At 50.1% G+C, this 25937-nt stretch overlaps 30 non-coding genes and 6 pseudogenes across 30 annotated transcripts; 11 read left to right on the top strand and 25 right to left on the bottom strand.

Annotated features, from left to right (window-relative positions):
• Positions 1-466: 466 nt before the first annotated feature.
• On the top strand, positions 467-630 carry LOC135037234 (U1 spliceosomal RNA). The gene has a single exon (XR_010231805.1). It is a non-coding gene; the product is annotated as a U1 spliceosomal RNA (small nuclear RNA).
• Positions 631-782: 152 nt separating this feature from the next.
• LOC135037222 (U1 spliceosomal RNA) lies at positions 783-918 on the top strand (annotated as a pseudogene).
• Positions 919-1753: 835 nt separating this feature from the next.
• Positions 1754-1917, top strand: LOC135037215 (U1 spliceosomal RNA). The gene has a single exon (XR_010231797.1). It is a non-coding gene; the product is annotated as a U1 spliceosomal RNA (small nuclear RNA).
• A 670-nt stretch (positions 1918-2587) lies between these two features.
• On the top strand, positions 2588-2751 carry LOC135037327 (U1 spliceosomal RNA). The gene has a single exon (XR_010231889.1). It is a non-coding gene; the product is annotated as a U1 spliceosomal RNA (small nuclear RNA).
• Positions 2752-2903: 152 nt separating this feature from the next.
• LOC135037237 (U1 spliceosomal RNA) lies at positions 2904-3067 on the top strand. The gene has a single exon (XR_010231808.1). It is a non-coding gene; the product is annotated as a U1 spliceosomal RNA (small nuclear RNA).
• A 2424-nt stretch (positions 3068-5491) lies between these two features.
• LOC135037223 (U1 spliceosomal RNA) lies at positions 5492-5655 on the top strand. Its single transcript, XR_010231800.1, has one exon. It is a non-coding gene; the product is annotated as a U1 spliceosomal RNA (small nuclear RNA).
• A 152-nt stretch (positions 5656-5807) lies between these two features.
• Positions 5808-5970, top strand: LOC135037164 (U1 spliceosomal RNA). The gene has a single exon (XR_010231755.1). It is a non-coding gene; the product is annotated as a U1 spliceosomal RNA (small nuclear RNA).
• A 674-nt stretch (positions 5971-6644) lies between these two features.
• On the top strand, positions 6645-6808 carry LOC135037316 (U1 spliceosomal RNA). The gene has a single exon (XR_010231878.1). It is a non-coding gene; the product is annotated as a U1 spliceosomal RNA (small nuclear RNA).
• A 152-nt stretch (positions 6809-6960) lies between these two features.
• LOC135037166 (U1 spliceosomal RNA) lies at positions 6961-7123 on the top strand. The gene has a single exon (XR_010231757.1). It is a non-coding gene; the product is annotated as a U1 spliceosomal RNA (small nuclear RNA).
• Positions 7124-7797: 674 nt separating this feature from the next.
• LOC135037332 (U1 spliceosomal RNA) lies at positions 7798-7961 on the top strand. The gene has a single exon (XR_010231894.1). It is a non-coding gene; the product is annotated as a U1 spliceosomal RNA (small nuclear RNA).
• Positions 7962-8113: 152 nt separating this feature from the next.
• LOC135037221 (U1 spliceosomal RNA) lies at positions 8114-8249 on the top strand (annotated as a pseudogene).
• An 848-nt stretch (positions 8250-9097) lies between these two features.
• LOC135037177 (U1 spliceosomal RNA) lies at positions 9098-9260 on the bottom strand. The gene has a single exon (XR_010231768.1). It is a non-coding gene; the product is annotated as a U1 spliceosomal RNA (small nuclear RNA).
• A 152-nt stretch (positions 9261-9412) lies between these two features.
• On the bottom strand, positions 9413-9576 carry LOC135037308 (U1 spliceosomal RNA). Its single transcript, XR_010231870.1, has one exon. It is a non-coding gene; the product is annotated as a U1 spliceosomal RNA (small nuclear RNA).
• Positions 9577-10250: 674 nt separating this feature from the next.
• Positions 10251-10413, bottom strand: LOC135037163 (U1 spliceosomal RNA). Its single transcript, XR_010231754.1, has one exon. It is a non-coding gene; the product is annotated as a U1 spliceosomal RNA (small nuclear RNA).
• Positions 10414-10555: 142 nt separating this feature from the next.
• On the bottom strand, positions 10556-10719 carry LOC135037141 (U1 spliceosomal RNA). Its single transcript, XR_010231734.1, has one exon. It is a non-coding gene; the product is annotated as a U1 spliceosomal RNA (small nuclear RNA).
• A 674-nt stretch (positions 10720-11393) lies between these two features.
• On the bottom strand, positions 11394-11556 carry LOC135037192 (U1 spliceosomal RNA). The gene has a single exon (XR_010231779.1). It is a non-coding gene; the product is annotated as a U1 spliceosomal RNA (small nuclear RNA).
• A 152-nt stretch (positions 11557-11708) lies between these two features.
• Positions 11709-11867, bottom strand: LOC135037235 (U1 spliceosomal RNA). The gene has a single exon (XR_010231806.1). It is a non-coding gene; the product is annotated as a U1 spliceosomal RNA (small nuclear RNA).
• Positions 11868-12537: 670 nt separating this feature from the next.
• LOC135037162 (U1 spliceosomal RNA) lies at positions 12538-12700 on the bottom strand. Its single transcript, XR_010231753.1, has one exon. It is a non-coding gene; the product is annotated as a U1 spliceosomal RNA (small nuclear RNA).
• Positions 12701-12852: 152 nt separating this feature from the next.
• On the bottom strand, positions 12853-13016 carry LOC135037146 (U1 spliceosomal RNA). The gene has a single exon (XR_010231738.1). It is a non-coding gene; the product is annotated as a U1 spliceosomal RNA (small nuclear RNA).
• A 698-nt stretch (positions 13017-13714) lies between these two features.
• On the bottom strand, positions 13715-13850 carry LOC135037233 (U1 spliceosomal RNA; annotated as a pseudogene).
• A 152-nt stretch (positions 13851-14002) lies between these two features.
• Positions 14003-14166, bottom strand: LOC135037151 (U1 spliceosomal RNA). The gene has a single exon (XR_010231743.1). It is a non-coding gene; the product is annotated as a U1 spliceosomal RNA (small nuclear RNA).
• Positions 14167-14850: 684 nt separating this feature from the next.
• Positions 14851-15002, bottom strand: LOC135037226 (U1 spliceosomal RNA; annotated as a pseudogene).
• Positions 15003-15154: 152 nt separating this feature from the next.
• On the bottom strand, positions 15155-15318 carry LOC135037279 (U1 spliceosomal RNA). Its single transcript, XR_010231842.1, has one exon. It is a non-coding gene; the product is annotated as a U1 spliceosomal RNA (small nuclear RNA).
• A 674-nt stretch (positions 15319-15992) lies between these two features.
• On the bottom strand, positions 15993-16155 carry LOC135037184 (U1 spliceosomal RNA). Its single transcript, XR_010231775.1, has one exon. It is a non-coding gene; the product is annotated as a U1 spliceosomal RNA (small nuclear RNA).
• A 152-nt stretch (positions 16156-16307) lies between these two features.
• LOC135037129 (U1 spliceosomal RNA) lies at positions 16308-16471 on the bottom strand. The gene has a single exon (XR_010231722.1). It is a non-coding gene; the product is annotated as a U1 spliceosomal RNA (small nuclear RNA).
• A 698-nt stretch (positions 16472-17169) lies between these two features.
• Positions 17170-17305, bottom strand: LOC135037220 (U1 spliceosomal RNA; annotated as a pseudogene).
• Positions 17306-17457: 152 nt separating this feature from the next.
• LOC135037329 (U1 spliceosomal RNA) lies at positions 17458-17621 on the bottom strand. Its single transcript, XR_010231891.1, has one exon. It is a non-coding gene; the product is annotated as a U1 spliceosomal RNA (small nuclear RNA).
• Positions 17622-20861: 3240 nt separating this feature from the next.
• LOC135037240 (U1 spliceosomal RNA) lies at positions 20862-21025 on the bottom strand. The gene has a single exon (XR_010231811.1). It is a non-coding gene; the product is annotated as a U1 spliceosomal RNA (small nuclear RNA).
• Positions 21026-21695: 670 nt separating this feature from the next.
• Positions 21696-21858, bottom strand: LOC135037160 (U1 spliceosomal RNA). Its single transcript, XR_010231752.1, has one exon. It is a non-coding gene; the product is annotated as a U1 spliceosomal RNA (small nuclear RNA).
• A 142-nt stretch (positions 21859-22000) lies between these two features.
• Positions 22001-22164, bottom strand: LOC135037140 (U1 spliceosomal RNA). Its single transcript, XR_010231733.1, has one exon. It is a non-coding gene; the product is annotated as a U1 spliceosomal RNA (small nuclear RNA).
• A 674-nt stretch (positions 22165-22838) lies between these two features.
• Positions 22839-23001, bottom strand: LOC135037191 (U1 spliceosomal RNA). The gene has a single exon (XR_010231778.1). It is a non-coding gene; the product is annotated as a U1 spliceosomal RNA (small nuclear RNA).
• A 152-nt stretch (positions 23002-23153) lies between these two features.
• LOC135037150 (U1 spliceosomal RNA) lies at positions 23154-23317 on the bottom strand. Its single transcript, XR_010231742.1, has one exon. It is a non-coding gene; the product is annotated as a U1 spliceosomal RNA (small nuclear RNA).
• Positions 23318-23991: 674 nt separating this feature from the next.
• LOC135037202 (U1 spliceosomal RNA) lies at positions 23992-24154 on the bottom strand. The gene has a single exon (XR_010231788.1). It is a non-coding gene; the product is annotated as a U1 spliceosomal RNA (small nuclear RNA).
• Positions 24155-24306: 152 nt separating this feature from the next.
• On the bottom strand, positions 24307-24470 carry LOC135037154 (U1 spliceosomal RNA). The gene has a single exon (XR_010231746.1). It is a non-coding gene; the product is annotated as a U1 spliceosomal RNA (small nuclear RNA).
• A 698-nt stretch (positions 24471-25168) lies between these two features.
• Positions 25169-25304, bottom strand: LOC135037211 (U1 spliceosomal RNA; annotated as a pseudogene).
• A 152-nt stretch (positions 25305-25456) lies between these two features.
• Positions 25457-25620, bottom strand: LOC135037149 (U1 spliceosomal RNA). Its single transcript, XR_010231741.1, has one exon. It is a non-coding gene; the product is annotated as a U1 spliceosomal RNA (small nuclear RNA).
• Between the last annotated feature and the right edge of the window lie 317 nt (positions 25621-25937).

Genomic DNA, 25937 nt, shown 5'->3' with positions numbered 1-25937 from the left:
TACAGTGCCCAGCTGCTGCAAGAAATCAGCTTGAATGCTTCAGGGGATGGGGCATGGCCAACATGAGCCCCACACCAAAGGAGGGTGGGGGTGTTTAATGCGAACTAGGGGTCATCCAAGCACTGCAAAAGGCCGCCATGCCCTGCATGCCCCTTTTCTCTTTTCATATGCAGATGAGGGTTCCAGTCAACTTTGGCCCACTGCTTGGATAACATCACCGTATGCAAATCCGTCTGCTGCAGACCTTCCCCAAGGAGTGCTTGTACTAGTTGTTGCATATGGTTTGATATTTGATGGTGCTTCAGTATTAGGCAGCCTTCCGCCCTCCCATGTTCATCTGAAAAGATGTGGTCTCCCTGCAGTTGTTGTCCCCAGATGAGAGTTCACTTGTGCTGCCTCAGTTGAATCTCCTTTACTTGACAGAGATGTGCCTGAGCAGCTGCCCTCACCAGCCCTATCCCAAATCATACTTATTTTGCATAGGAGATACCATGGTCATGAAGATTGTTCTCCCAGGGTGAGGTTCATTCATTGCATTCTGGGTATGCTGACCCCTGTGATTTTCCCAAATGTGGGAAACTCGACTGCATTATTTGTGGTAGTGGGGGACTGTGTTTGTGCTTTCCTCTGGTCAGCTCTGGTAAAAGTCAGATTTCTTTGTCTCAGATCTTCCTCTAGCCTTGTTCTTCTTTCGAGAGTTCCCTGGTGCTGCCTCAGTTGGATCTCCTTCACTTCACAGGGGGGAACCCGAGCAGCGACCCTCCCCAGCTCTAGCCCAACTCCTACTTACCTGCCAGGTGAGATACTATGATCATGAAGGTGCTTCTCCCAGGGCAAGGCTCAACCATTGCACTCTGGGTGTGCTGCTCCTGCGATTTCCCCAAATGTGGGAAACTTGACTGCATAATTTGTGTTTCCCCTCGTCGGCTCTCGTATAATTCAGATCTCTTTGTCTCAGGTCTCTCTCCAGCCTAGTTTGCTGTCTGTTTCCACTTCTCTTTTCTTCAGCCGCTCCCTTCTATACCCTTGTGCACTATCCTGACTTCTCCTCCCGTCTGCTTACTTTGTGCCTTCCAATGCACAATGCAAACTACAGGTAGTGCTGCAGGGCCCACACCCTTTTACTTGCCTTACAGAGCAGCTCTGGAGCTGTTACAGTGCCCAGCTGCTGCAAGAAATCAGCTTGAATGCTTCAGGGGCTGGGGCATAGCCAACATGAGCCCCACACCAAAGGAGGGTGGAGGTGTTTAATGCAAACTAGGGGTCAGCCAAGCGCCGCAAAAGGCCACCATGCCCTGCACGCCCCTTTTCTCTTTTCATATGCAGACGAGGGTTGAAGCCAACTTTGACCCACTGCTTGGATGACATCACCATATGCAAATCCATCAGCGGCAGGCCTTCCCCCAGGAATGCTTGCACTAGTTGTTGCATTTGGTTTGTTGTTTGGGGGTGCTTCAGTATTAGGCAGCCTTCTGCCCTCCCATGTTCATCTTCAGGGGATGGGGCATGGCCAACATGAGCCCCACACCAAAGGAGGGTGGAGGTGTTTAATGCGAACTAGGGGTCATCCAAGCACCGCAAAAGGCCGCCATGCCCTGCACGCCCCTTTTCTCTTTTCATATGCAGATGAGGGTTGAAGCCAACTTTGACCCACTGCTTGGATGACATCACCGTATGCAAATCCGTCTTCTGCAGAACTTCACTTGACAGGGGGGTGCCCGAGCAGCGACCCTCCCCATCTCTAGCCCAACTCCTACTTACCTGCCAGGTGAGATACTATGATCAGGAAGGTGCTTCTCCCAGGGCAAGGCTCACCCATTGCACTCTGGGTGTGCTGCTCCTACGATTTCCCCAAATGTGGGACACTTGACTGCATAATTTGTGTTTCCTCTAGTCGGCTACTCGTATAATTCAGATCTCTTTGTCTCAGGTCTCTCTCCAGCCTAGTTTGCTGTCTGTTTCCACTTCTCTTTTCTTGAGCCGCTGCCTTCTATGCCCTTGTGCACTCTCCTGACTTCTCCTGTCTGCTTACTTTGTGCCTTCCAACGCACAATGCAAACTACAGGTAGTGCTGCAGGGCCCACACCCTTTTACTTGCCTTTCAGAGCAGCTCTGGAGCTGTTACAGTGCCCAGCTGCTGCAAGAAATCAGCTTGAATGCTTCAGGGGCTGGGGCATAGCCAACATGAGCCCCACACCGACGGAGGGTGGAGGTGTTTAATGCGAACTAAGGGTCATCCAAGCGCCGCAAAAGGCCGCCATGCCCTGCATACCCCTTTTCTCTTTTCATATGCAGATGAGGGTTCCAGCCAACTTTGGCCCACTGCTTGGATGACATCACCGTATGCAAATCCGTCTTCTGCAGACCTTCCCCCAGGAATGCTTGTACTAGTTGTTGCATTTGGTTTGTTGTTTGGGGTGCTTCAGTATTAGGCAGCCTTCAGCTCTCCCATGTTCATCTGAAAATATGTGTTCTCCCTGCAGTTGTTGTCCCCAGATGAGAGTACCCTTGTGCTGCCTCAGTTGAATCTCCTTTACTTGAAAGAGATGTGCCTGAGCAGCGGCCCTCCCCAGCCCTATCCCAAATCATACTTATTTTGCATAGGAGATACCATGGTCATGAAGATTGTTCTCCCAGGGTGAGGTTCATTCTTTGCATTCTGGGTATGCTGACCCCTGTGATTTCCCCAAATGTGGGAAACTCGACTGCATTATTTGTGGTAGTGGGGGACTGTGTTTGTGCTTTCCTCTGGTCAGCTCTGGTAAAAGTCAGATTTCTTTGTCTCAGATCTTCCTCTAGCCTTGTTCTTTTTTTGAGAGTTTCCTTGTGCTGCCTCAGTTGGATCTCCTTCACTTGACAGGGGGGTGCCCGAGCAGCGACCCTCCCCAGCTCAAGCCCAACTCCTACTTACCTGCCAAGTGAGATACTATGATCAGGAAGGTGCTTCTACCAGGGCAAGGCTCACCCATTGCACTCTGGGTGTGCTGCTCCTACGATTTCCCCAAATGTGGGACACTTGACTGCATAATTTGTGTTTCCTCTGGTCGGCTACTCGTATAATTCAGATCTCTTTGTCTCAGGTCTCTCTCCAGCCTAGTTTGCTGTCTGTTTCCACTTCTCTTTTCTTGAGCCCCTGCCTTCTATGCCCTTGTGCACTCTCCTGACTTCTCCTGTCTGCTTACTTTGTGCCTTCCAACGCACAATGCAAACTACAGGTAGTGCTGCAGGGCCAACACCCTTTTACTTGCCTTACAGAGCAGCTCTGGAGCTGTTACAGTGCCCAGCTGCTGCAAGAAATCAGCTTGAATGCTTCAGGGGCTGGGGCATAGCCAACATGAGCAGCAAGATGCAGCACTGGACTATTAGTAATGTACTGTTGTATGCTGAGCACCACAATGCAGCACAAGACAATGAGCAGTGATACTGAGCACTGATGAGGATACTACTGAGAACTGACACTGAGCAGGAGAGACACACTACTAGTATTACTGAGCAGCAATAAGTAACCACTGATACTGGGCACTGATATTGAGATTTCCACTGAGAGAACATAGCCACGTCCTCTCCGCTCTCTCTTCAATGCACGAGTAAAAATGGCGGCAACGCGCAGCTCTTTATATGGAATCCGAATCTCGCGAGAATCCGACAGCGGGATGATGACATTTTCCCTTGTTCAGGTTTTCCGAGTCAGGCGGGAACAACCGAGCCTGCCACGGACCAGTGTAAACCACGTGGAGTTCGTCGGGAATTCGGTTCTCGGAGAACCGAACCCGCTCCTCTATATATACTATATTACTATGTTACTGTAGTATACAGAACACCACAATGCAATGAGCAGTGATAGTGAGCACTGATGAGGATACTAGAACTGACACTGAGCAGCAAGATGCAGCACTGGACTATTAGTAATGTACTGTAGTATGCTGAGCACCACAATGCAGCACAAGACAATGAGCAGTGATACTGAGCACTGATGAGGATACTACTGAGAACTGACACTGAGCAGGAGAGACACACTACTAGTATTACTGAGCAGCAATAAGTAACCACTGATACTGAGCACTGATATTGAGATTTCCACTGAGAGAACATAGCCACGTCCTCTCCGCTCTCTCTTCAATGCACGAGTAAAAATGGCAGCAACGCGCAGCTCTTTATATGGAATCCGAATCTCGCAAGAATCCGACAGCGGGATGATGACATTTTCCCTTGTTCAGGTTTTCCGAGTCAGGCGGGAACAACCGAGCCTGCCTCGGACCAGTGTAAACCACGTGGAGTTCGTGGGGAATTCGGTTCTCGGAGAACCGAACCCGCTCCTCTCTACCTTATACCCATCAATTTTTTTATTTTCAATCTAAGCCCCTGCAGTTTTCTGTAAGCATCTGCTTCGCTATGATGATCAACAAGTCACAAGGGCAAACACTCAGGGCTTGAGGCGTAGATCTTAGGACCAGCTGCTACAAGCATGGCAGAGGTGTCACTATCACTGGTGACACCCAGAAAGGTGGCGAGGGAGATTGTAATGCAGTGCGCGCAGATAAACAGCGCAATGGTAAAAAGGAGGCATGGTTTCATAGGTAGGGGCGTGGCCTGGTGGCCTGAATCTACATTTTGTTGCTCCGGGTGTCCCGGGGGTTGGGGGCTGCACCCGGGGACTAGTGTGTGAGCTGTGCTGGCTCCTGCACAGTGACAGGGCATGGCCACCCAGCATGACGCCTCCCTTCTTGACCATGCTGTAATTGCAGTCGCACTGCAGTTCAGCGTGATCATAAAAAATGGTGTAGGCTCCTGCTGGTGCAGGCTGTAGAGAAAAGCTGCTGTGACCACGCCCCCTGTGTCTCCTCCATTGCAGACCCCATTTTGAAGCCTTGCCCCCGGACTAAGAGAAAAGTATGCCCTTGCGCACTATCCTGACTTCTCCTCCCGTCTGCTTAATTTGTGCCTTCCAACGCACAATGCGAACAACAGGTGGTGCTGCAGGGCCCACACCCTTTTACTTGCCTTACAGAACAGCTCTGGAGCTGTTACAGTGCCCAGCTGCTGCAAGAAATCAGCTTGAATGCTTCAGGGGATGGGGCATGGCCAACATGAGCCCCACACCAAAGGAGGGTGGGGGTGTTTAATGCGAACTAGGGGTCATCCAAGCACTGCAAAAGGCCGCCATGCCCTGCATGCCCCTTTTCTCTTTTCATATGCAGATGAGGGTTCCAGTCAACTTTGGCCCACTGCTTGGATAACATCACCGTATGCAAATCCGTCTGCTGCAGACCTTCCCCAAGGAGTGCTTGTACTAGTTGTTGCATATGGTTTGATATTTGATGGTGCTTCAGTATTAGGCAGCCTTCCGCCCTCCCATGTTCATCTGAAAAGATGTGGTCTCCCTGCAGTTGTTGTCCCCAGATGAGAGTTCCCTTGTGCTGCCTCAGTTGAATCTCCTTTACTTGACAGAGATGTGCCTGAGCAGCGGCCCTCACCAGCCCTATCCCAAATCATACTTATTTTGCATAGGAGATACCATGGTCATGAAGATTGTTCTCCCAGGGTGAGGTTCATTCATTGCATTCTGGGTATGCTGACCCCTGTGATTTTCCCAAATGTGGGAAACTCGACTGCATTATTTGTGGTAGTGGGGGACTGTGTTTGTGCTTTCCTCTGGTCAGCTCTGGTAAAAGTCAGATTTCTTTGTCTCAGATCTTCCTCTAGCCTTGTTCTTCTTTCGAGAGTTCCCTTGTGCTGCCTCAGTTGGATCTCTTTCACTTGACAGGGGGGTGCCCGAACAGCGACCCTCCCCAGCTCTAGCCCAACACCTACTTACCTGCCAGGTGAGATACTATGATCATGAAGGTGCTTCTCCCAGGGCAAGGCTCACCCATTGCACTCTGGGTGTGCTGCCCCTGCGATTTCCCCAAATGTGGGAAACTTGACTGCATAATTTGTGTTTCCCCTGGTCGGCTCTCGTATAATTCAGATCTCTTTGTCTCAGGTCTCTCTCCAGCCTAGTTTGCTGTCTGTTTCCACTTCTCTTTTCTTCAACCGCTCCCTTCTATACCCTTGTGCACTACCCTGACTTCTCCTCCCGTCTGCTTACTTTGTGCCTTCCAATGCACAATGCAAACTACAGGTAGTGCTGCAGGGCCCACACCCTTTTACTTGCCTTACAGAGCAGCTCTGGAGCTGTTACAGTGCCCAGCTGCTGCAAGAAATCAGCTTGAATGCTTCAGGGGATGGGGCATGGCCAACATGAGCCCCACACCAAAGGAGGGTGGAGGTGTTTAATGCGAACTAGGGGTCATCCAAGCACCGCAAAAGGCCGCCATGCCCTGCACGCCCCTTTTCTCTTTTCATATGCAGATGAGGGTTGAAGCCAACTTTGACCCACTGCTTGGATGACATCACCGTATGCAAATCCGTCTTCTGCAGAACTTCCCCCAGGAATGCTTGCACTAGTTGTTGCATTTGGTTTGTTGTTTGGGGGTGCTTCAGTATTAGGCAGCCTTCTGCCCTCCCATGTTCATCTGAAAATATGTGTTCTCCCTGCAGTTGTTGTCCCCAGATGAGAGTTCCCTTGTGCTGCCTCAGTTGAATCTCCTTTACTTGACAGAGATGTGCATGAGCAGCGGCCCTCCCCAGCCCTATTCCAAATCATACTTATTTTGCATAGGAGATACCATGGTCATGAAGATTGTTCTCCCAGGGTGAGGTTCATTCATTGCATTTTGGGTATGCTGACCCCTGTGATTTCCCCAAATGTGGGAAACTTGACTGCATTATTTGTGGTAGTGGGGGACTGTGTTTGTGCTTTCCTCTGGTCAGCTCTGGTAAAAGTCAGATTTCTTTGTCTCAGATTTTCCTCTAGCCTTGTTCTTCTTTCGAGAGTTCCATTGTGCTGCCTCAGTTGGATCTCCTTCACTTGACAGGGGGGTACCCGAGCAGCGACCCTCCCCAGCTCTAGCCCAACTCCTACTTACCTGCCAGGTGAGATACTATGATCATGAAGGTGCTTCTCCCAGGGCAAGGCTCACCCATTGCACTCTGGGTGTGCTGCCCCTGCGATTTCCCCAAATGTGGGAAACTTGACTGCATAATTTGTGTTTCCCCTGGTCGGCTCTCGTATAATTCAGATCTATTTGTCTCAGGTCTCTCTCCAGCCTAGTTTGCTGTCTGTTTCCACTTCTCTTTTCTTCAGCCGCTCCCTTCTATACCCTTGTGCACTATCCTGACTTCTCCTCCCGTCTGCTTACTTTGTGCCTTCCAATGCACAATGCAAACTACAGGTAGTGCTGCAGGGCCCACACCCTTTTACTTGCCTTACAGAGCAGCTCTGGAGCTGTTACAGTGCCCAGCTGCTGCAAGAAATCAGCTTGAATGCTTCAGGGGATGGGGCATGGCCAACATGAGCCCCACACCAAAGGAGGGGGGAGGTGTTTAATGCGAACTAGGGGTCATCCAAGCACTGCGAAAGGCCGCCATGCCCTGCATGCCCCTTTTCTCTTTTCATATGCAGATGAGGGTTCCAGTCAACTTTGGCCCACTGCTTGGATAACATCACCGTATGCAAATCCGTCTGCTGCAGACCTTCCCCCAGGAGTGCTTGTACTAGTTGTTGCATATGGTTTGATATTTGATGGTGCTTCAGTATTAGGCAGCCTTCCGCCCTCCCATGTTCATCTGAAAAGATGTGGTCTCCCTGCAGTTGTTGTCCCCAGATGAGAGTTCACTTGTGCTGCCTCAGTTGAATCTCCTTTACTTGACAGAGATGTGCCTGAGCAGCTGCCCTCACCAGCCCTATCCCAAATCATACTTATTTTGCATAGGAGATTCCATGGTCATGAAGATTGTTCTCCCAGGGTGAGGTTCATTCATTGCATTCTGGGTATGCTGACCCCTGTGATTTTCCCAAATGTGGGAAACTCGACTGCATTATTTGTGGTAGTGGGGGACTGTGTTTGTGCTTTCCTCTGGTCAGCTCTGGTAAAAGTCAGATTTCTTTGTCTCAGATCTTCCTCTAGCCTTGTTCTTCTTTCGAGAGTTCCCTGGTGCTGCCTCAGTTGGATCTCCTTCACTTCACAGGGGGGAACCCGAGCAGCGACCCTCCCCAGCTCTAGCCCAACTCCTACTTACCTGCCAGGTGAGATACTATGATCATGAAGGTGCTTCTCCCAGGGCAAGGCTCAACCATTGCACTCTGGGTGTGCTGCTCCTGCGATTTCCCCAAATGTGGGAAACTTGACTGCATAATTTGTGTTTCCCCTCGTCGGCTCTCGTATAATTCAGATCTCTTTGTCTCAGGTCTCTCTCCAGCCTAGTTTGCTGTCTGTTTCCACTTCTCTTTTCTTCAGCCGCTCCCTTCTATACCCTTGTGCACTATCCTGACTTCTCCTCCCGTCTGCTTACTTTGTGCCTTCCAATGCACAATGCAAACTACAGGTAGTGCTGCAGGGCCCACACCCTTTTACTTGCCTTACAGAGCAGCTCTGGAGCTGTTACAGTGCCCAGCTGCTGCAAGAAATCAGCTTGAATGCTTCAGGGGCTGGGGCATAGCCAACATGAGCCCCACACCAAAGGAGGGTGGAGCAGAAGGCTGACTAATACTGAAGCACCCCCAAACAACAAACCAAATGCAACAACTAGTGCAAGCATTCCTGGGGGAAGGCCTGCCGCAGATGGATTTGCATATGGTGATGTCATCCAAGCAGTGGGTCAAAGTTGGCTTCAACCCTCGTCTGCATATGAAAACAGAAAAGGGGCGTGCAGGGCATGGTGGCCTTTTGCGGCGCTTGACCGACCCCTAGTTTGCATTAAACACCTCCACCCTCCTTCGGTGTGGGGCTCATGTTGGCTATGCCCCAGCCCCTGAAGCATTCAAGCTGATTTCTTGCAGCAGCTGGGCACTGTAACAGCTCCAGAGCTGCTCTGTAAGGCAAGTAAAAGGGTGTGGGCCCTGCAGCACTACCTGTAGTTTGCATTGTGCATTGGAAGGCACAAAGTAAGCAGACGGGAGGAGAAGTCAGGATAGTGCACAAGGGTATAGAAGGGAGCGGCTGAAGAAAAGAGAAGTGGAAACAGACAGCAAACTAGGCTGGAGAGAGACAAAGAGATCTGAATTATACGAGAGCCGACCAGGGGAAACACAAATTATGCAGTCAAGTTTCCCACATTTGGGGAAATCGCAGGAGCAGCACACCCAGAGTGCAATGGGTGAGCCTTGCCCTGGGAGAAGCACCTTCATGATCATAGTATCTCACCTGGCAGGTAAGTAGGAGTTGGGCTAGAGCTGGGGAGGGTCGCTGCTCGGGTACCCCCCTGTCAAGTGAAGGAGATCCAACTGAGGCAGCACAAGGGAACTCTCGAAAGAAGAACAAGGCAAGAGGAAAATCTGAGACAAAGAAATCTGACTTTTACCAGAGCTGACCAGAGGAAAGCACAAACACAGTCCCCCACTACCACAAATAATGCAGTTGAGTTTCCCACATTTGGGGAAATCACAGGGGTCAGCATACCCAAAATGCAATGAATGAACCTCACCCTGGGAGAACAATCTTCATGACCATGGTATCTCCTATGCAAAATAAGTATGATTTGGAATAGGGCTGGGGAGGGCCGCTGCTCTGGCACATCTCTGTCAAGTAAAGGAGATTCAACTGAGGCAGCACAAGGGAACTCTCATCTGGGGACAACAACTGCAGGGAGAACACATATTTTCAGATGAACATGGGAGGGCAGAAGGCTGCCTAATACTGAAGCACCCCCAAACAACAAACCAAATGCAACAACTAGTGCAAGCATTCCTGGGGGAAGTTCTGCAGAAGACGGATTTGCATACGGTGATGTCATACAAGCAGTGGGTCAAAGTTGGCTTCAACCCTCATCTGCATATGAAAAGAGAAAAGGGGCGTGCAGGGCATGGCGGCCTTTTGCGGTGCTTGGATGACCCCTAGTTCGCATTAAACACCTCCACCCTCCTTTGGTGTGGGGCTCATGTTGGCCATGCCCCATCCCCTGAAGCATTCAAGCAGATTTCTTGCAGCAGCTGGGCACTGTAACAGCTCCAGAGCTGCTCTGTAAGGCAAGTAAAAGGGTGTGGGCCCTGCAGCACTACCTGTAGTTTGCATTGTGCATTGGAAGGCACAAAGTAAGCAGACGGGAGGAGAAGTCAGGATAGTGCACAAGGGTATAGAAGGGAGCGGCTGAAGAAAAGAGAAGTGGAAACAGACAGCAAACTAGGCTGGAGAGAGACCTGAGACAAAGAGATCTGAATTATACGAGAGCCGACCAGGGGAAACACAAATTATGCAGTCAAGTTTCCCACATTTGGGGAAATCGCAGGGGCAGCACACCCAGAGTGCAATGGGTGAGCCTTGCCCTGGGAGAAGCACCTTCATGATCATAGTATCTCACCTGGCAGGTAAGTAGGAGTTGGGCTAGAGCTGGGGAGGGTCTCTGCTCGGGCACCCCCCTGTCAAGTGAAGGAGATCCAACTGAGGCAGCACAAGGGAACTCTCAAAAGAAGAACAAGGCTCTGAAACAAAGAAATCTGACTTTTACCAGAGCTGACCAGAGGAAAACACAAACACAGTCCCCCACTACCACAAATAAAGCAGTCGAGTTTCCCACATTTGGGGAAATCACAGGGGTCAGCATACCCAGAATGCAATGAATGAACCTCACCCTGGGAGAATAATCTTCATGACCATGGTATCTCCTATGCAAAATAAGTATGATTTGGGATAGAGCTGGGGAGGGCCGCTGCTCAGGCACATCTCTGTCAAGTTAAGGAGATTCAACTGAGGCAGCACAAGGGAACTCTCATCTAGGGACAACAACTGCAGGGAGAACACATATTTTCAGATGAACATGGGAGGGCAGACGGCTGCCTAATACTGAAGCACCCCCAAACAACAAACCAAATGCAACAACTAGTGCAAGCATTCCTGGGGGAAGGCCTGCCGCAGATGGATTTGCATATGGTGATGTCATCCAAGCAGTGGGTCAAAGTTGGCTTCAACCCTCGTCTGCATATGAAAACAGAAAAGGGGCGTGCAGGGCATGGTGGCCTTTTGCTGCGCTTGTCTGACCCCTAGTTTGCATTAAACACCTCCACCCTTCTTCGGTGTGGGGCTCATGTTGGCTATGCCCCAGCCCCTGAAGCATTCAAGCTGATTTCTTGCAGCAGCTTGGCACTGCAACAGCTCCAGAGCTGCTCTGTAAGGCAAGTAAAAGGGTGTGGGCCCTGCAGCACTACCTGTAGTTTGCATTGTGCATTGGAAGGCACAAAGTAAGCAGACGGGAGGAGAAGTCAGGATAGTGCACAAGGGTATAGAAGGGAGCGGCTGAAGAAAAGAGAAGTGGAAACAGACAGCAAACTAGGCTGGAGAGAGACCTGAGACAAAGAGATCTGAATTATACGAGAGCCGACCAGGGGAAACACAAATTATGCAGTCAAGTTTCCCACATTTGGGGAAATCGCAGGAGCAGCACACCCAGAGTACAATGGGTGAGCCTTGCCCTGGGAGAAGCACCTTCATGATCATAGTATCTCACCTGGCAGGTAAGTAGGAGTTGGGCTAGAGCTGGGGAGGGTCGCTGCTCGGGTACCCCCCTGTAAAGTGAAGGAGATCCAACTGAGGCAGCACAAGGGAACTCTCGAAAGAAGAACAAGGCTAGAGGAAGATCTGAGACAAAGAAATCTGACTTTTTCCAGAGCTGACCAGAGGAAAGCACAAACACAGTCCCCCACTACCACAAATAATGCAGTCGAGTTTCCCACATTTGGGGAAATCACAGGGGTCAGCATACCCAGAATGCAATGAATGAACCTCACCCTGGGAGAAAAATCTTCATGACCATGGTATGTCATATGTATGATTTGGAATAGGGCTGGGGAGGGCCGCTGCTCATGCACATCTCTGTCAAGTAAAGGAGATTCAACTGAGGCAGCACAAGGGAACTCTCATCTTGGGACAACAACTGCAGGGAGAACATATATTTTCAGATGAACATGGGAGGGCAGAAGGCTGCCTAATACTGAAGCACCCCCAAACAACAAACCAAATGCAACAACTAGTGCAAGCATTCCTGGGGGAAGGCCTGCCGCAGATGGATTTGCATATGGTGATGTCATCCAAGCAGTGGGTCAAAGTTGGCTTCAACCCTCGTCTGCATATGAAAAGAGAAAAGGGGCGTGCAGGGCATGGTGGCCTTTTGCGGCGCTTGGCTGACCCCTAGTTTGCATTAAACACCTCCACCCTCCTTTGGTGTGGGGCTCATGTTGGCTATGCCCCAGCCCCTGAAGCATTCAAGCTGATTTCTTGCAGCAGCTGGGCACTGTAACAGCTCCAGAGCTGCTCTGTAAGGCAAGTAAAAGGGTCTGGGCCCTGCAGCACTACCTGTAGATCGCATTGTGCGTTGGAAGGCACAAAGTAAGCAGACAGGAGGAGAAGTCAGGATAGTGCGCAAGGGCATAGAAGGGAGCGGCTCAAGAAAAGAGAAGTGGAAACAGACAGCAAACTAGGCTGGAGAGAGACCTGAGACAAAGAGATCTGAATTATACGAGAGCCGACCAGGGGAAACACAAATTATGCAGTCAAGTTTCCCACATTTGGGGAAATCGCAGGGGCAGCACACCCAGAGTGCAATGGGTGAGCCTTGCCCTGGGAGAAGCACCTTCATGATCATAGTATCTCACCTGGCAGGTAAGTAGGAGTTGGGCTAGAGCTGGGGAGGGTCGCTGTTCGGGCACCCCCCTGTCAAGTGAAAGAGATCCAACTGAGGCAGCACAAGGGAACTCTCGAAAGAAGAACAAGGCTAGAGGAAGATCTGAGACAAAGAAATCTGACTTTTTCCAGAGCTGACCAGAGGAAAGCACAAACACAGTCCCCCACTACCACAAATAATGCAGTCGAGTTTCCCACATTTGGGGAAATCACAGGGGTCAGCATACCCAGAATGCAATGAATGAACCTCACCTTGGGAGAACAATCTTCATGACCATGGTATCGCCTATGCAAAATAAGTATGATTTGGGATAGGGCTGGGGAGGGCCGCTGCTCAGGCACATCTCTGTCAAGTAAAGGAGATTCAACTGAGGCAGCACAAGGGAACTCTCATCTGGGGACAACAACTGCAGGGAGAACACATATTTTCAGATGAACATGTGAGGGCAGAAGGCTGCCTAATACTGAAGCACCACCAAACAACAAACCAAATGCAACAACTAGTGCAAGCATTCCTGGGGGAAGGCCTGCAGCAGATGGATTTGCATATGGTGATGTCATCCAAGCAGTGGGTCAAAGTTGGCTTCAACCCTCGTCTGCATATGAAAAGAGAAAAGGGGCGTGCAGGGCATGGCGGCCTTTTGCAGCGCTTGGATGACCCCTAGTTCGCATTACACACCTCCACCCTCCTTCGGTGTGGGGCTCATGTTGGCTATGCCCCAGCCCCTGAAGCATTCAAGCTGATTTCTTGCAGCAGCTGGGCACTGTAACTGCTCCAGAGCTACTCTGTAAGGCAAGTAAAAGGGTGTGGGCCCTGCAGCGCTACCTGTAGTTCGCATTGTGCGTTGGAAGGCACGAAGTAAGCAGACGGGAGAAGTCAGGATAGTGCGCAAGGGCATAGAAGGGAGCGGCTCAAGAAAAGAGAAGTGGAAACAGACAGCAAACTAGGCTGGAGAGAGACCTGAGACAAAGAGATCTGAATTATACGAGAGCCGACGAGGGGAAACACAAATTATGCAGTCACGTTTCCCACATTTGGGGAAATCGCAGGAGCAGCACACCCAGAGTGCAATGGTTGAGCCTTGCCCTGGGAGAAGCACCTTCATGATCATAGTATCTCACCTGGCAGGTAAGTAGGAGTTGGGCTAGAGCTGGGGAGGGTCGCTGCTCGGGTTCCCCCCTGTGAAGTGAAGGAGATCCAACTGAGGCAGCACCAGGGAACTCTCGAAAGAAGAACAAGGCTAGAGGAAGATCTGAGACAAAGAAATCTGACTTTTACCAGAGCTGACCAGAGGAAAGCACAAACACAGTCTCCCACTACCACAAATAATGCAGTCAAGTTTCCCACATTTGGGGAAATCACAGGGGTCAGCATACCCAAAATGCAATGAATGAACCTCACCCTGGGAGAAAAATCTTCATGACCATGGTATCTCCTATGCAAAATAAGTATGATTTGGAATAGGGCTGGGGAGGGCCGCTGCTCATGCACATCTCTGTCAAGTAAAGGAGATTCAACTGAGGCAGCACAAGGGAACTCTCATCTTGGGACAACAACTGCAGGGAGAACATATATTTTCAGATGAACATGGGAGGGCAGAGGACTGCCTAATACTGAAGCACCCCAAACAACAAACCAAATGCAACAACTAGTGCAAGCATTCCTGGGGGAAGGCCTGCCGCAGATGGATTTGCATATGGTGATGTCATCCAAGCAGTGGGTCAAAGTTGGCTTCAACCCTCGTCTGCATATGAAAAGAGAAAAGGGGCGTGCAGGGCATGGTGGCCTTTTGCGGCGCTTGGCTGACCCCTAGTTTGCATTAAACACCTCCACCCTCCTTTGGTGTGGGGCTCATGTTGGCTATGCCCCAGCCCCTGAAGCATTCAAGCTGATTTCTTGCAGCAGCTGGGCACTGTAACAGCTCCAGAGCTGCTCTGTAAGGCAAGTAAAAGGGTGTGGGCCCTGCAGCACTACCTGTAGTTCGCATTGTGCGTTGGAAGGCACAAAGTAAGCAGACAGGAGGAGAAGTCAGGATAGTGCGCAAGGGCATAGAAGTAAGCGGCTCAAGAAAAGAGAAGTGGAAACAGACAGCAAACTAGGCTGGAGAGAGATCTGAGACAAAGAGATCTGAATTATACGAGAGCCGACCTGGGGAAACACAAATTATACAGTCAAGTTTCCCACATTTGGGGAAATCGCAGGAGCAGCACACCCAGAGTGCAATGGGTTAGCCTTGCCCTGGGAGAAGCACCTTCATGATCATAGTATCTCACCTGGCAGGTAAGTAGGAGTTGGGCTAGAGCTGGGGAGGGTCGCTGCTAGGGTACCCCCCTGTAAAGTGAAGGAGATCCAATTAAGGCAGCACAAGGGAACTCTCGAAAGAAGAACAAGGCTAGAGGAAAATCTGAGACAAAGAAATCTGACTTTTACCAGAGCTGACCAGAGGAAAGCACAAACACAGTCCCCCACTACCAAAAATAATGCAGTTGAGTTTCCCACATTTGGGGAAATCACAGGGGTCAGCATACCCAAAATGCAATGAATGAACCTCACCCTGGGAGAAAAATCTTCATGACCATGGTATCTCCTATGCAAAATAAGTATGATTTGGAATAGGGCTGGGGAGGGCCGCTGCTCATGCACATCTCTGTCAAGTAAAGGAGATTTAACTGAGGCAGCACAAGGGAACTCTCATCTGGGGACAACAACTGCAGGGAGAACACATATTTTCAGATGAACATGGGAGGGCAGAAGGCTGCCTAATACTGAAGCACCCCCAAACAACAAACCAAATGCAACAACTAGTGCAAGCATTCCTGGGGGAAGTTCTGCAGAAGACGGATTTGCATACGGTGATGTCATCCAAGCAGTGGGTCAAAGTTGGCTTCAACCCTCATCTGCATATGAAAAGAGAAAAGGGGCGTGCAGGGCATGGCGGCCTTTTGCGGTGCTTGGATGACCCCTAGTTCGCATTAAACACCTCCACCCTCCTTTGGTGTGGGGCTCATGTTGGCCATGCCCCATCCCCTGGAGCATTCAAGCTGATTTCTTGCAGCAGCTGGGCACTGTAACAGCTCCAGAGCTGCTCTGTAAGGCAAGTAAAAGGGTGTGGGCCCTGCAGCACTACCTGTAGTTTGCATTGTGCATTGGAAGGCACAAAGTAAGCAGACGGGAGGAGAAGTCAGGATAGTGCACAAGGGTATAGAAGGGAGCGGCTGAAGAAAAGAGAAGTGGAAACAGACAGCAAACTAGGCTGGAGAGAGACCTGAGACAAAGAGATCTGAATTATACGAGAGCCGACCAAGGGAAACACAAATTATGCAGTCAAGTTTCCCACATTTGGGGAAATCGCAGGGGCAGCACACCCAGAGTGCAATGGGTGAGCCTTGCCCTGGGAGAAGCACCTTCATGATCATAGTATCTCACCTGGCAGGTAAGTAGGAGTTGGGCTAGAGCTGGGGAGGGTCGCTGTTCGGGCACCCCCCTGTCAAGTGAAAGAGATCCAACTGAGGCAGCACAAGGGAACTCTCGAAAGAAGAACAAGGCTAGAGGAAGATCTGAGACAAAGAAATCTGACTTTTTCCAGAGCTGGCCAGAGGAAAGCACAAACACAGTCCCCCACTACCACAAATAATGCAGTCGAGTTTCCCACATTTGGGGAAATCACAGGGGTCAGCATACCCAGAATGCAATGAATGAACCTCACCCTGGGAGAACAATCTTCATGACCATGGTATCGCCTATGCAAAATAAGTATGATTTGGGATAGGGCTGGGGAGGGCCGCTGCTCAGGCACATCTCTGTCAAGTAAAGGAGATTCAACTGAGGCAGCACAAGGGAACTCTCATCTGGGGACAACAACTGCAGGGAGAACACATATTTTCAGATGAACATGTGAGGGCAGAAGGCTGCCTAATACTGAAGCACCCCCAAACAACAAACCAAATGCAACAACTAGTGCAAGCATTCCTGGGGGAAGGCCTGCAGCAGATGGATTTGCATATGGTGATGTCATCCAAGCAGTGGGTCAAAGTTGGCTTCAACCCTCGTCTGCATATGAAAAGAGAAAAGGGGCGTGCAGGGCATGGCGGCCTTTTGCAGCGCTTGGATGACCCCTAGTTTGCATTACACACCTCCTCCCTCCTTCTGTGTGGGGCTCATGTTGGCTATGCCCCAGCCCCTGAAGCATTAAAGCTGATTTCTTGCAGCAGCTGGGCACTGTAACTGCTCCAGAGCTACTCTGTAAGGCAAGTAAAAGGGTGTGGGCCCTGCAGCACTACCTGTAGTTCGCATTGTGCGTTGGAAGGCACGAAGTAAGCAGACGGGAGAAGTCAGGATAGTGCGCAAGGGCATAGAAGGGAGCGGCTCAAGAAAAGAGAAGTGGAAACAGACAGCAAACTAGGCTGGAGAGAGACCTGAGACAAAGAGATCTGAATTATACGAGAGCCGACGAGGGGAAACACAAATTATGCAGTCAAGTTTCCCACATTTGGGGAAATCGCAGGAGCAGCACACCCAGAGTGCAATGGTTGAGCCTTGCCCTGGGAGAAGCACCTTCATGATCATAGTATCTCACCTGGCAGGTAAGTAGGAGTTGGGCTAGAGCTGGGGAGGGTCGCTGCTCGGGTTCCCCCCTGTGAAGTGAAGGAGATCCAACTGAAGCAGCACCAGGGAACTCTCGAAAGAAGAACAAGGCTAGAGGAAGATCTGAGACAAAGAAATCTGACTTTTACCAGAGCTGACCAGAGGAAAGCACAAACACAGTCCCCCACTACCACAAATAATGCAGTCGAGTTTCCCACATTTGGGAAAATCACAGGGGTCAGCATACCCAGAATGCAATGAATGAACCTAACCCTGGGAGAACAATCTTCATGACCATGGTATCTCCTATGCAAAATAAGTATGATTTGGGATAGGGCTGGTGAGGGCCGCTGCTCAGGCACATCTCTGTCAAGTAAAGGAGATTCAACTGAGGCAGCACAAGGGAACTCTCATCTGGGGACAACAACTGCAGGGAGACCACATCTTTTCAGATGAACATGGGAGGGCGGAAGGCTGCCTAATACTGAAGCACCATCAAATATCAAACCATGGCCCTCATTCCGAGTTGATCGCTCGCAAGGCGATTTTAGCAGAGTTACACACGCTAAGCCGCCGCCTACTGGGAGTGAATCTTAGCTTCTTAAAATTGCGACCGATGTATTCGCAATATTGCGATTACAAACTACTTAGCAGTTTCAGAGTAGCTTCAGACTTACTCTGCATCTGCGATCAGTTCAGTGCTTGTCGTTCCTGGTTTGACGTCACAAACACTCCCAGAGTTCGCCCAGACACTCCCCCGTTTCTCCGGCCACTCCTGCGTTTTTTCCGGAAACTGTAGCGTTTTTTCCCACACGCCCATAAAACGGCCTGTTTCCGCCCAGTAACACCCATTTCCTGTCAATCACATTACGATCGCCGGAGCGAAGAAAAAGCCGTGAGTAAAAATACTTTCTTCATTGTAAAATTACTTGGCGCAGTCGCAGTGCGAATATTGCGCATGCGTACTAAGCAGAATTTCACTGCGATGCGATGAAATTTACAGAGCGAACGACTCGGAATGAGGGCCCATATGCAACAACTAGTACAAGCACTCCTGGGGGAAGGTCTGCAGCAGACGGATTTGCATACGGTGATGTAAATCCAAGCAGTGGGCCAAAGTTGACTGGAACCCTCATCTGCATATGAAAAGAGAAAAGGGGCATGCAGGGCATGGCGGCCTTTTGCAGTGCTTGGATGACCCCTAGTTCGCATTAAACACCCCCACCCTCCTTTGGTGTGGGGCTCATGTTGGCCATGCCCCATCCCCTGATGCATTCAAGCTGATTTCTTGCAGCAGCTGGGCACTGTAACAGCTCCAGAGCTGTTCTGTAAGGCAAGTAAAAGTGTGTGGGCCCTGCAGCACCACCTGTTGTTCGCATTGTGCGTTGGAAGGCACAAATTAAGCAGACGGGAGGAGAAGTCAGGATAGTGCGCAAGGGCATTCTTTTCTCTTAGTCCGGGGGCAAGGCTTCAAAATGGGGTCTGCAACGGAGGAGACACAGGGGGCGTGGTCACAGCAGCTTTTCTCTACAGTCTGCACCAGCAGGAGCCTACACCATTTTTTATGATCACGCTGAACTGCAGTGCGACTGCAATGACAGCATGGTCAAGAAGGGAGGCGTCATGCTGGGTGGCCATGCCCTGTCACTGTGCAGGAGCCAGCACCGCTCACACACTAGTCCCCGGGTGCAGCCCCCAACCCCCGGGACACCCGGAGCAACAAAATGTAGATTCAGGCCACCAGGCCACGCCCCTACCTATGAAACCATGCCTCCTTTTTACCATTGCGCTGTTTATCTGCGCGCACTGCATTACAATCTCCCTCGCCACCTCTCTGGGTGTCACCAGTGATAGTGACACCTCTGCCATGCTTGTAGCAGCTGGTCCTAAGATCTACGCCTCAAGCCCTGAGTGTTTGCCCTTGTGACTTGTTGATCATCATAGCGAAGCAGATGCTTACAGAAAACTGCAGGGGCTTAGATTGAAAATAAAAACAATTGATGGGTATAAGGTAGAGAGGAGTGGGTTCGGTTCTCCGAGAACCGAATTCCCCACGAACTCCACGTGGTTTACATTGGTCCGAGGCAGGCTCGGTTGTTCCTGCCTGACTCGGAAAACCTGAACAAGGGAAAATGTCATCATCCCGCTGTCAGATTCTCGTGAGATTCGGATTCCATATAAAGAGCTGCGCGTTGCTGCCATTTTTACTCGTGCATTGAAGAGAGAGCGGAGAGGACGTGGCTATGTTCTCTCAGTGGAAATCTCAATATCAGTGCTCAGTATCAGTGGTTACTTATTGCTGCTCAGTAATACTAGTAGTGTGTCTCTCCTGCTCAGTGTCAGTTCTCAGTAGTATCCTCATCAGTGCTCAGTATCACTGCTCATTGTCTTGTGCTGCATTGTGGTGCTCAGCATACTACAGTACATTACTAATAGTCCAGTGCTGCATCTTGCTGCTCAGTGTCAGTTCTAGTATCCTCATCAGTGCTCACTATCACTGCTCATTGCATTGTGGTGTTCTGTATACTACAGTAACATAGTAATATAGTATATATAGAGGAGCGGGTTCGGTTCTCCGAGAACCGAATTCCCGACGAACTCCACGTGGTTTACACTGGTCCGAGGCAGGCTCGGTTGTTCCTGCCTGACTCGGAAAACCTGAACAAGGGAAAATGTCATCATCCCGCTGTCGGATTCTCGCGAGATTCGGATTCCATATAAAGAGCTGCGCGTTGCCGCCATTTTTACTCGTGCATTGAAGAGAGAGCGGAGAGGACGTGGCTATGTTCTCTCAGTGGAAATCTCAATATCAGTGCTCAGTATCAGTGGTTACTTATTGCTGCTCAGTAATACTAGTAGTGTGTCTCTCCTGCTCAGTGTCAGTTCTCAGTAGTATCCTCATCAGTGCTCAGTATCACTGCTCATTGTCTTGTGCTGCATTGTGGTGCTCAGCATACTACAGTACATTACTAATAGTCCAGTGCTGCATCTTGCTGCTCAGTGTCAGTTCTAGTATCCTCATCAGTGCTCACTATCACTGCTCATTACATTGTGGTGTTCTGTATACTACAGTAACATAGTAATATAGTAACATATGGTAACATAGTTTTTGAGGTTGAATAGAGGCAAATTGCCCATCGTGTTCAACCTGTTTTAAGTTGTGATGATTCTACATACTTGCTGAATAATGTTTTATGACTAGTTAGCTACTATAACTCATGTTACCCCCGGATTAACCATGTTGATATTTTAAGTATTATAACCTTGGATAGCTTTTTCATTCAGAAATGTATCCATTCCTTTTTTAAATCCAATTACAGAGTCCGCCATTACCACCTTCCCTGGCAGGGAATTCCACATCCTGATTGCCCTAACAGTGAAGATCATAGTATCTCACCTGGCAGGTAAGTAGGAGTTGGGCTAGAGCTGTGGAGGATTGCTGCTCGGGCACCCCCTGTCAAGTGAAGGAGATCCAACTGAGGCAGCACAAGGGAACTCTCGAAAGAAGAACAAGGCTAGAGGAAGATCTGAGACAAAGAAATCTGACTTTTACCAGAGCTGACCAGAGGAAAGCACAAACACAGTCCCCCACTACCACAAATAATGCAGTCGAGTTTCCCACATTTGGGGAAATCACAGGGGTCAGCATACCCAGAGTGCAATGAATGAACCTCACCCTGGGAGAACAATCTTCATGACCATGGTATCTCCTATGCAAAATAAGTATGATTTGGGATAGGGCTGGGGAGGGCCGCTGCTCAGGCACATCTCTGTCAAGTAAAGGAGATTCAACTGAGGCAGCACAAGGGAACTCTCATCTGGGGACAACAACTGCAGGGAGAACACATATTTTCAGATGAACATGGGAGGGCAGAAGGCTGCCTAATACTGAAGCACCCCCAAACAACAAACCAAATGCAACTACTAGTGCAAGCATTCCTGGGGGAAGGCCTGCAGCAGACGGATTTGCATATGGTGATGTCATCCAAGCAGTGGGTCAAAGTTGGCTTCAACCCTCGTCTGCATATTAAAATAAAAAAGGGGTGTGCAGGGCATGGCTGCCTTTTGCGGTGCTTGGATGACCCCTAGTTCGCATTAAACACCTCCACCCTCCTTCGGTGTGGGGCTCATGTTGGCTATGCCCCAGCCCCTGAAGCATTCAAGCTGATTTCTTGCAGCAGCTGGGCACTGTAACAGCTCCAGAGCTGCTCTGTAAAGCAAGTAAAAGGGTGTGGGCCCTGCAGCACTACTTGTAGTTTGCATTGTGCGTTGGAAGGCACAAAGTAAGCAGACGGGGAAGTCAGGATAGTGCACAAGGGCATAGAAGGGAGCGGCTGAAGAAAAGAGAAGTGGAAACAGACAGCAAACTAGGCTGGAGAGAGACCTGAGACAAAGAGATCTGAATTATACGAGAGCCGACCAGGGGAAACACAAATTATGCAGTCAAGTTTCCCACATTTGGGGAAATCGCAGGGGCAGCACACCCAGAGTGCAATGGGTGAGCCTTGCCCTGGGAGAAGCACCTTCATGATCATAGTATCTCACCTGGCAGGTAAGTAGGAGTTGGGCTAGAGCTGGGGAGGGTCTCTGCTCGGGCACCCCCCTGTCAAGTGAAGGAGATCCAACTGAGGCAGCACAAGGGAACTCTCAAAAGAAGAACAAGGCTCTGAAACAAAGAAATCTGACTTTTACCAGAGCTGACCAGAGGAAAACACAAACACAGTCCCCCACTACCACAAATAAAGCAGTCGAGTTTCCCACATTTGGGGAAATCACAGGGGTCAGCATACCCAGAATGCAATGAATGAACCTCACCCTGGGAGAATAATCTTCATGACCATGGTATCTCCTATGCAAAATAAGTATGATTTGGGATAGAGCTGGGGAGGGCCGCTGCTCAGGCACATCTCTGTCAAGTTAAGGAGATTCAACTGAGGCAGCACAAGGGAACTCTCATCTAGGGACAACAACTGCAGGGAGAACACATATTTTCAGATGAACAAGGGAGGGCAGAAGGCTGCCTAATACTGAAGCACCCCCAAACAACAAACCAAATGCAACAACTAGTGCAAGCATTCCTGGGGGAAGGCCTGCCGCAGATGGATTTGCATATGGTGATGTCATCCAAGCAGTGGGTCAAAGTTGGCTTCAACCCTCGTCTGCATATGAAAACAGAAAAGGGGCGTGCAGGGCATGGTGGCCTTTTGCTGCGCTTGTCTGACCCCTAGTTTGCATTAAACACCTCCACCCTCCTTCGGTGTGGGGCTCATGTTGGCTATGCCCCAGCCCCTGAAGCATTCAAGCTGATTTCTTGCAGCAGCTTGGCACTGCAACAGCTCCAGAGCTGCTCTGTAAGGCAAGTAAAAGGGTGTGGGCCCTGCAGCACTACCTGTAGTTTGCATTGTGCATTGGAAGGCACAAAGTAAGCAGACGGGAGGAGAAGTCAGGATAGTGCACAAGGGTATAGAAGGGAGCGGCTGAAGAAAAGAGAAGTGGAAACAGACAGCAAACTAGGCTGGAGAGAGACCTGAGACAAAGAGATCTGAATTATACGAGAGCCGACCAGGGGAAACACAAATTATGCAGTCAAGTTTCCCACATTTGGGGAAATCGCAGGAGCAGCACACCCAGAGTACAATGGGTGAGCCTTGCCCTGGGAGAAGCACCTTCATGATCATAGTATCTCACCTGGCAGGTAAGTAGGAGTTGGGCTAGAGCTGGGGAGGGTCGCTGCTCGGGCACCCCCCTGTAAAGTGAAGGAGATCCAACTGAGGCAGCACAAGGGAACTCTCGAAAGAAGAACAAGGCTAAAGGAAAATCTGAGACAAAGAAATCTGACTTTTACCAGAGCTGACCAGAGGAAAGCACAAACACAGTCTCCCACTACCACAAATAATGCAGTCAAGTTTCCCACATTTGGGGAAATCACAGGGGTCAGCATACCCAAAATGCAATGAATGAACCTCACCCTGGGAGAAAAATCTTCATGACCATGGTATCTCCTATGCAAAATAAGTATGATTTGGAATAGGGCTGGGGAGGGCCGCTGCTCATGCACATCTCTGTCAAGTAAAGGAGATTCAACTGAGGCAGCACAAGGGAACTCTCATCTTGGGACAACAACTGCAGGGAGAACATATATTTTCAGATGAACATGGGAGGGCAGAAGGCTGCCTAATACTGAAGCACCCCCAAACAACAAACCAAATGCAACAACTAGTGCAAGCATTCCTGGGGGAAGGCCTGCCGCAGATGGATTTGCATATGGTGATGTCATTCAAGCAGTGGGTCAAAGTTGGCTTCAACCCTCGTCTGCATATGAAAAGAGAAAAGGGGCGTGCAGGGCATGGTGGCCTTTTGCGGCGCTTGGCTGACCCCTAGTTTGCATTAAACACCTCCACCCTCCTTTGGTGTGGGGCTCATGTTGGCTATGCCCCAGCCCCTGAAGCATTCAAGCTGATTTCTTGCAGCAGCTGGGCACTGTAACAGCTCCAGAGCTGCTCTGTAAGGCAAGTAAAAGGGTCTGGGCCCTGCAGCACTACCTGTAGATCGCATTGTGCGTTGGAAGGCACAAAGTAAGCAGACAGGAGGAGAAGTCAGGATAGTGCGCAAGGGCATAGAAGGGAGCGGCTCAAGAAAAGAGAAGTGGAAACAGACAGCAAACTAGGCTGGAGAGAGACCTGAGACAAAGAGATCTGAATTATACGAGAGCCGACCAGGGGAAACACAAATTATGCAGTCAAGTTTCCCACATTTGGGGAAATCGCAGGGGCAGCACACCCAGAGTGCAATGGGTGAGCCTTGCCCTGGGAGAAGCACCTTCATAATCATAGTATCTCACCTGGCAGGTAAGTAGGAGTTGGGCTAGAGCTGGGGAGGGTCGCTGTTCGGGCACCCCCCTGTGAAGTGAAGGAGATCCAACTGAGGTAGCACAAGGGAACTCTCGAAAGAAGAACAAGGCTAGAGGAAGATCTGAGACAAAGAAATCTGACTTTTTCCAGAGCTGACCAGAGGAAAGCACAAACACAGTCCCCCACTACCACAAATAATGCTGTCGAGTTTCCCACATTTGGGGAAATCACAGGGGTCAGCATACCCAGAATGCAATGAATGAACCTCACCTTGGGAGAACAATCTTCATGACCATGGTATCGCCTATGCAAAATAAGTATGATTTGGGATAGGGCTGGGGAGGGCCGCTGCTCAGGCACATCTCTGTCAAGTAAAGGAGATTCAACTGAGGCAGCACAAGGGAACTCTCATCTGGGGACAACAACTGCAGGGAGAACACATATTTTCTGATGTACATGTGAGGGCAGAAGGCTGCCTAATACTGAAGCACCCCCAAACAACAAACCAAATGCAACAACTAGTGCAAGCATTCCTGGGGGAAGGCCTGCAGCAGATGGATTTGCATATGGTGATGTCATCCAAGCAGTGGGTCAAAGTTGGCTTCAACCCTCGTCTGCATATGAAAAGAGAAAAGGGGCGTGCAGGGCATGGCGGCCTTTTGCAGCGCTTGGATGACCCCTAGTTCGCATTACACACCTCCACCCTCCTTCGGTGTGGGGCTCATGTTGGCTATGCCCCAGCCCCTGAAGCATTCAAGCTGATTTCTTGCAGCAGCTGGGCACTGTAACTGCTCCAGAGCTACTCTGTAAGGCAAGTAAAAGGGTGTGGACCCTGCAGCACTACCTGTAGTTCGCATTGTGCGTTGGAAGGCACGAAGTAAGCAGACGGGAGAAGTCAGGATAGTGCGCAAGGGCATAGAAGGGAGCGGCTCAAGAAAAGAGAAGTGGAAACAGACAGCAAACTAGGCTGGAGAGAGACCTGAGACAAAGAGATCTGAATTATACGAGAGCCGACGAGGGGAAACACAAATTATGCAGTCAAGTTTCCCACATTTGGGGAAATCGCAGGAGCAGCACACCCAGAGTGCAATGGCTGAGCCTTGCCCTGGGAGAAGCACCTTCATGATCATAGTATCTCACCTGGCAGGTAAGTAGGAGTTGGGCTAGAGCTGGGGAGGGTCGCTGCTCGGGTTCCCCCCTGTGAAGTGAAGGAGATCCAACTGAGGCAGCACCAGGGAACTCTTGAAAGAAGAACAAGGCTAGAGGAAGATCTGAGACAAAGAAATCTGACTTTTACCAGAGCTGACCAGAGGAAAGCACAAACACAGTCTCCCACTACCACAAATAATGCAGTCAAGTTTCCCACATTTGGGGAAATCACAGGGGTCAGCATACCCAAAATGCAATGAATGAACCTCACCCTGGGAGAAAAATCTTCATGACCATGGTATCTCCTATGCAAAATAAGTATGATTTGGAATAGGGCTGGGGAGGGCCGCTGCTCATGCACATCTCTGTCAAGTAAAGGAGATTCAACTGAGGCAGCACAAGGGAACTCTCATCTTGGGACAACAACTGCAGGGAGAACATATATTTTCAGATGAACATGGGAGGGCAGAAGGCTGCCTAATACTGAAGCACCCCCAAACAACAAACCAAATGCAACAACTAGTGCAAGCATTCCTGGGGGAAGGCCTGCCGCAGATGGATTTGCATATGGTGATGTCATCCAAGCAGTGGGTCAAAGTTGGCTTCAACCCTCGTCTGCATATGAAAAGAGAAAAGGGG

Source organism: Pseudophryne corroboree, unplaced genomic scaffold, assembly GCF_028390025.1.
Source record: "Pseudophryne corroboree isolate aPseCor3 unplaced genomic scaffold, aPseCor3.hap2 scaffold_670, whole genome shotgun sequence".
Lineage (NCBI taxonomy): Eukaryota > Metazoa > Chordata > Amphibia > Anura > Myobatrachidae > Pseudophryne > Pseudophryne corroboree.
The sequence above is the reverse complement of the archived record's forward strand: the minus strand, read 5'-3'. Positions and strand labels throughout refer to the sequence as shown.